At 50.3% G+C, this 7,500-nt stretch overlaps 1 non-coding gene across 1 annotated transcript; it reads left to right on the top strand.

Annotated features, from left to right (window-relative positions):
- Positions 1-6,278: 6,278 nt before the first annotated feature.
- On the top strand, positions 6,279-6,433 carry LOC143175757 (5.8S ribosomal RNA). The gene has a single exon (XR_013000438.1). It is a non-coding gene; the product is annotated as a 5.8S ribosomal RNA (ribosomal RNA).
- The last annotated feature ends 1,067 nt before the right edge of the window (positions 6,434-7,500 follow it).

Here is a 7,500-nt window from a genome sequence, read left to right as displayed (position 1 = left end):
ATAATAGAAATACCCGTCGTAGCGATTCGGCCGAGACACCCGCCACGAAACACTCTCTCGTCGTGGAATCCCCGCGTCGGAGAGTAAAACGCGCGAAGGCTTACTATGAGAGAAGAAATAGTATATGCCGGTGGTTCGCGTGTGTAGGCTCTATACGAAATTGCGATTCAAGAGAGTAGGAAAAGACGCGATGAACCACGATTTCCGTGCGTCTTACGTCTCTCGACGATGGGACGATCCACGCGAAGAGTTGTTACGTGCTCGCGCGAGGTGCGATAGCGTCGATTCGCTTTTCTGTACGGGGAGAAATAGAACGATGAGCTGACTTATCGGGTCTTCGTTGGAATTACCGTCGCTGGCATTGTAAACTCCAGATGACCTTGTGATTCCTTCGTCGGGCACTGGTAAAGGGTGGCGATGATTCGTTCTATAATAGAAATACCCGTCGTAGCGTTTCGGCCTAGTCACCCGCCACGAAACACTCTCTCGTCGTGGAATCCCCGCGTCGGAGAGTAAAACGCCGAAGGCTTACTTATGAAACTTACGTCTCTCGACGATGGGACGATCCACGCGAAGAGTTGTTACGTGCACGCGTATGGTGCGATTGCGTCGATTCGCTTTTCTGTACGGGGAGCAATAGAACGTTGAGTTGACTTATCGGGTCTTCGTTGGAATTACCGTCGCTGGCATTGTAAACTCCAGATGACCTTGTGATTCCTTCGTCGGGCACTGGTAAAGGGTGGCGATGATGCGTTCTATAATAGAAATACCCGTCGTAGCGTTTCTTCCGAGTCAACCCGCTCACGAAACACTCTCTCGTCGTGGAATCCCCGCGTCGGAGAGTAAAACGCGAATTCATAGTATGGAAACTTACGTCTCTCGACGATGGGACGATCCACGCGAAGAGTTGTTACGTGCACGCGTATGGTGCGATTGCGTCGATTCGCTTTTCTGTACGGGGAGTAATAGAACGTTGAGTTGACTTATCGGGTCTTCGTTGGAATTACCGTCGCTGGCATTGTAAACTCCAGATGACCTTGTGATTCCTTCGTCGGGCACTGGTAAAGGGTGGCGATGATGCGTTCTATAATAGAAATACCCGTCGTAGCGTTTCTTCCGAGTCAACCCGCTCACGAAACTCTCTCTCGTCGTGGAATCCCCGCGTCGGAGAGTAAAACGCGAATTCATACTATGAAAACTTACGTCTCTCGACGATGGGACGATCCACGCGAAGAGTTGTTTACGGGCACGCGTATGGTGCGATTGCGTCGATTCGCTTTTCTGTACGGGGAGAAATAGAACGTTGAGTTGACTTATCGGGTCTTCGTTGGAATTACCGTCGCTGGCATTGTAAACTCCAGATGACCTTGTGATTCCTTCGTCGGGCACTGGTAAAGGGTGGCGATGATGCGTTCTATAATAGAAATACCCGTCGTAGCGTTTCTTCCGAGTCAACCCGCTCACGAAACTCTCTCTCGTCGTGGAATCCCCGCGTCGGAGAGTAAAACGCGAATTAATACTATGAAAACTTACGTCTCTCGACGATGGGACGATCCACGCGAAGAGTTGTTTACGTGCACGCGTATGGTGCGATTGCGTCGATTCGCTTTTCTGTACGGGGAGAAATAGAACGTTGAGTTGACTTATCGGGTCTTCGTTGGAATTACCGTCGCTGGCATTGTAAACTCCAGATGACCTTGTGATTCCTTCGTCGGGCACTGGTAAAGGGTGGCGATGATGCGTTCTATAATAGAAATACCCGTCGTAGCGTTTCTTCCGAGTCAACCCGCTCACGAAACTCTCTCTCTCGTCGTGGAATCCCCGCGTCGGAGAGTAAAACGCCGAAGGCTTACTATGAAACTTACGTCTCTCGACGATGGGACGATCCACGCGAAGAGTTGTTACGTGCACGCGTATGGTGCGATTGCGTCGATTCGCTTTTCTGTACGGGGAGTAATAGAACGTTGAGTTGACTTATCGGGTCTTCGTTGGAATTACCGTCGCTGGCATTGTAAACTCCAGATGACCTTGTGATTCCTTCGTCGGGCACTGGTAAAGGGTGGCGATGATGCGTTCTATAATAGAAATACCCGTCGTAGCGTTTCTTCCGAGTCAACCCGCTCACGAAACTCTCTCTCGTCGTGGAATCCCCGCGTCGGAGAGTAAAACGCGAATTCATAGTATGGAAACTTACGTCTCTCGACGATGGGACGATCCACGCGAAGAGTTGTTACGTGCACGCGTATGGTGCGATTGCGTCGATTCGCTTTTCTGTACGGGGAGCAATAGAACGTTGAGTTGACTTATCGGGTCTTCGTTGGAATTACCGTCGCTGGCATTGTAAACTCCAGATGACCTTGTGATTCCTTCGTCGGGCACTGGTAAAGGGTGGCGATGATGCGTTCTATAATAGAAATACCCGTCGTAGCGTTTCTTCCGAGTCAACCCGCTCACGAAACTCTCTCTCGTCGTGGAATCCCCGCGTCGGAGAGTAAAACGCGAATTCATAGTATGGAAACTTACGTCTCTCGACGATGGGACGATCCACGCGAAGAGTTGTTACGTGCACGCGTATGGTGCGATTGCGTCGATTCGCTTTTCTGTACGGGGAGCAATAGAACGTTGAGTTGACTTATCGGGTCTTCGTTGGAATTACCGTCGCTGGCATTGTAAACTCCAGATGACCTTGTGATTCCTTCGTCGGGCACTGGTAAAGGGTGGCGATGATGCGTTCTATAATAGAAATACCCGTCGTAGCGTTTCTTCCGAGTCAACCCGCTCACGAAACTCTCTCTCGTCGTGGAATCCCCGCGTCGGAGGGTAAAACGCGATATATAATAGTATATGCCAGTGGTTCGCGCGCGTCGTCTCTGAGATACGCGGTCGACAGAGTTCCGAAAACACGTGATGTGCCACGATTTCCGTGCGTCTTACATCTTTCGACGATGGGACGATCCACGCGAAGAGAACGTTCGTGCTTGCGTGAGGTGCAACAGCGTCGATTCGCTTTTCTGTACGGGGAGAAATAGAACGTTGAGTTGACTTATCGGGTCTTCGTTGGAATTACCGTCGCTGGCATTGTAAACTCCAGATGACCTTGTGATTCCTTCGTCGGGCACTGGTAAAGGGTGGCGATGATTCGTTCTATAATAGTAATACCCGTCGTAGCGTTTCGACCGATGTCACCCGCCACGAAAGTCTCTCTCGACGTGGAAACCCCGCGCCGAAGAGTAAACGCGAAGGCTTACCATACGAAAGAAAACGGTATTATACGCCTGTGGTATGTGCGTCTCGGCTCTGTGATACGCGATCGGCAGAGTTACAAAAAAACGTTGATGGGCCACGATTTCCGTGCGTCTTACATCTTTCGACGATGGGACGATCCACGCGAAGAGTAGTTACGTGCTCGCGCGAGGTGCGATAGCGTCGATTCGCTTTTCTGTACGGGGAGAGAATAGAACGATGAGTTGACTTATCGGGTCTTCGTTGGAATTACCGTCGCTGGCATTGTGAACTCCAGATGACCTTGTGATTCCTTCGTCGGGCACTGGTAAAGGGTGGCGATGATTCGTTCTATAATAGAAATACCCGTCGTAGCGATTCGGCCGAGTCACCCGCCACGAAACTCTCTCTCGTCGTGGAATCCCCATGTCGGAGAGTAAAACGCGAAGGCTAACTATATATAAGAAATATATAGTATTATTTATGCCTGTGGTTCTCCGTTTGCCCTACTCTCAGATACGCGACTCGGAGAGTTACGAATAATCGTGATGGACCACGATTTCTGTACGTCTTACATCTTTCGACGATGGGACGATCCACGCGAAGAGATCATTCCTGCTTGCGTGAGGTGCGATAGCGCCGATTCGCTTTTCTGTACGGGGAGAAATAGAACGATGAGTTGACTTATCGGGTCTTCGTTGGAATTACCGTCGCTGGCATTGTAAACTCCAGATGACCTTGTGATTCCTTCGTCGGGCACTGGTAAAGGGTGGCGATGATTCGTTCTATAATAGAAATACCCGTCGTAGCGATTCGGCCGTGTCACCCGCCACGAAAATCTCTCTCGTCGTGGAATCCCCGCGTCGTAGAGTAAACGCGAAGGCTTGCTATAGAAGACTATAGTTTATACGCCTGTGGTTCACCGGTTGCCTGCTCTCCGGGGTACGCGATCGCGCAGGAGTTACGGAAGAACTTGATGGGCCACGATCTCCAAGCGGCTATATCTTTCGACGATGGGACGATTCACGCGAAGAGAACGTTCGTGCATGCGTGAGGTGCGATAGCGTTGATTCGCTTGTCTGTACGGGGAGAAATAGAACGATGAGTTGACTTATCGGGTCTTCGTTGGAATTACCGTCGCTGGCATTGTAAACTCCAGATGACCTTGTGATTCCTTCGTCGGGCACTGGTAAAGGGTGGCGATGATTCGTTCTATAATAGAAATACCCGTCGTAGCGTTTCGACCGATGTCACCCGCCACGAAATTCTCTCTCGTCGTGGAATCCCCGCGTCGGAGAGTAACCGCCGAAGGCTTGCTATAGAAGACTATAGTTTATACGCCTGTGGTTCACCGGTTGCCGGCTCTCCGGGGCACGCGATCGCGCGAAGGTTACGGAGGGACGTGAAGCGCCCGAGCAATGAAACGTCCGCAGGAGGAAACGAGCAACCGCCGAACATTGTTTCGCGACGTTTCCATAATGTATTGTCGTTTCGCTCGCATCCCGCTTCTTTCCCCTAGTTTCCTCGACGCGTAGTTTCGCAGCCTTAGTGGACGAATCATTCTCGATTCGAGGAAAGATATGCAGTGGGGCGTGCAATGAGCCCGCCAGAGACCACGATCTCCAATGCGTCTTTACATCTTTCGACGATGGGATGATCCACGCGAAGAGAACGTTCGTGCTTGCGCGAGGTGCGTTAGCGTCGATTCGCTTTTCTGTACGGGGAGAAATAGAACGATGAGTTGACTTATCGGGTCTTCGTTGGAATTACCGTCGCTGGCATTGTAAACTCCAGATGACCTTGTGATTCCTTCGTCGGGCACTGGTAAAGGGTGGCGATGATTCGTTCTATAATAGAAATACCCGTCGTAGCGATTCGGCCGAGTCACCCGCCACGAAACTGTCTCTCTTTCGTCGTGGAAACCCCGCGTCGGAGAGTAAAACGCGCGAAGGCTGTGACTGTAACATATATATATACAGTATACAATGCCTGTGGTTTTTGCGCGTGTCGGCTCTTCGGTATACGCGATCGGCCAGAGTTACGGAGGGACGGTGAAGCGCACGAGAAATTGAAACGGCCGCACGATTGGAACCGAGCAACCGTCGAACATTGTTTCGCGACGTTTCCATAATGCGTTTTCGTTTCGCTCGCATACCGCTTCTTTTCCCCTAGTCTCTGAGACGCGTTTTCGAGCCGTTCTTCTACTATCGATTCTCGTAGAGAGAAGGGACCGGGTAGTCTGGAAGTGGAACCCGCATCTTGCGTGTACCGTACACGGAATTGAGAGGACCGGCCGTGAAGCTCGTTTTAAAGCCGTGCGTCTGACACCCAACTCTTGCGCGCCAATTTCGCGGCAAGAGATAATATGGGACGAATGACCGGCAAAGAGCCAGCTGTGAAGTCTGTTTTTTTAATCGAATCCGTGGACGTGTGTATGCCGTAGCGTCGCTCGTCGTGTTCGTTCATGGTCGTTCCGAGAGAAAGAACGAAAGCGGTAACGAAGGGACCGGCCGTGAAGCTCGTTTTAAAGCCGCGCGTCTGACACCCAACTCTTGCGCGCCAATTTCGCGGCAAGAGATAACATGGGACGAATGACCGGCAAAGAGCCAGCTGTGAAGTCTTTTTTCATTATTTGCTTTCAATCGATCGATCGGTACGATTCGTGCAACGTTTCGCGCGATGCGACGCGAAAACATGCGCGCAACAATAGATGCGTCTGATCGGAAGAACGCGAGGGTCGACTGCACGCGATGGATTCAGTATCGGGTAGGATACAAAATATATCCCCGTCGTTTCCACGCGTGCGAGTCTTCTGCGTCTTTCGCGGGTTTTTGAATGCACTATACGCCCGGAACGTCGAGAAATATATACATATTACTTGAACGTTTTTCGTCTCGAAAGGCTTCGGTGTCGTCTCCAAGGCGACGCCTGAATCTCCTTCGCGCGCTGGTCGGAGATTCAGGTATCAACTTTTATCTTCTCTTTGAAAGAAGAGAGATATTAGGTCGAACAAATGAGAATAAAATTATATATGTGAAATATAAAATTTATACGATTACCCTGAACGGTGGATCACTTGGCTCGTGGGTCGATGAAGAACGCAGCTAATTGCGCGTCAACGTGTGAACTGCAGGACACATGAACATCGACATTTCGAACGCACATTGCGGTCCACGGATACAATTCCTGGACCACGCCTGGCTGAGGGTCGTTTACGTACCATACACTGCTTGCGTAGCTCTGTCAAATCCCCGCCGTCGTTCACCTCTTCGGATCGAACGTTTTTTTACCGAAGGGCGCAAAGAACGTTTCTGAGTCGGGTTAAGAGAAGGATGCTACGTACGAGCGAACGATGGGTGTCTCGTCGGCGTTTGTCGCGGACACGCGAAAATTCTGTGAATTTCACGGACAGTGTACGTTCTAGTTGTTGCAAAACGATCGGAATCGTTTGTATGGACTCGCGTGAGTGTTCGCGGCGTCGTGCGTCGTTCAATTACGACCGCCCGCGGATACCGCTCCACTGCGATATGGATCTGAGCGACAACTTTTTCGGCTGTTCGTGAGATGAACGGTTTCGTGTGTTTAGAAAAATTTTTTTTCCCGCGCTCCCGACGTCACCTGAAATGATGCGTCAGAGGTGAAAGAAAATATTAAGAAGTCGAGAGAGAGAGAGACTACACACGTTTTATTCATATTTTGTATACCGTGCGTGAGACGGATGTGCACGACACGTCGTATGTCGGTATATTACCGACTGGCCCCAGGGAGATTGTTTTCTTCCTCTCTTACGAATGAGATGTACGTTTCGGAGGATCGTCGTTACCGAAACACACGGCAAAACGAGACTTCTCGCAGCAGAACCTTTATACACAATACACATCGACTCTTTTTACCCCGAGAGAGAGAGAAAAGGTGTATTTCTTTTTTTTATTTTTCGAATTCGACGCACGAACGCTTTGACGACTGGAGAAAAACACGGTGTGTGTTAAAATCGTGCGGGACGAGCATGCGTATTCGTAACGGGTCGAATAGTTCTTATTCCCCGTCGTCGCGTGTCCTCGCTGGACCACCACCGTGCGCTTCCGCCACGTTCAGTTGAATTTCGAAATATATATATATAAAAAGAATCACCATATACTCTCTTTCGGGAGGTGTATTTTTATCGGTTTCTGCTATAGAGAAGAGACGGAGATCGTGTTGTGAGGTGTAACGTTTCTGTATCCCCGTTTCGGAGGATCGTCGTTATCGGCGGAACACACGTCAAAACGAGACTTCTCG

This window comes from Nomia melanderi, unplaced genomic scaffold, assembly GCF_051020985.1.
Source record: "Nomia melanderi isolate GNS246 unplaced genomic scaffold, iyNomMela1 scaffold0184, whole genome shotgun sequence".
Classification (NCBI taxonomy): domain Eukaryota; kingdom Metazoa; phylum Arthropoda; class Insecta; order Hymenoptera; family Halictidae; genus Nomia; species Nomia melanderi.
Note: the sequence above shows the minus strand (reverse complement) of the source record. Positions and strands in the feature narration are given on the sequence as shown.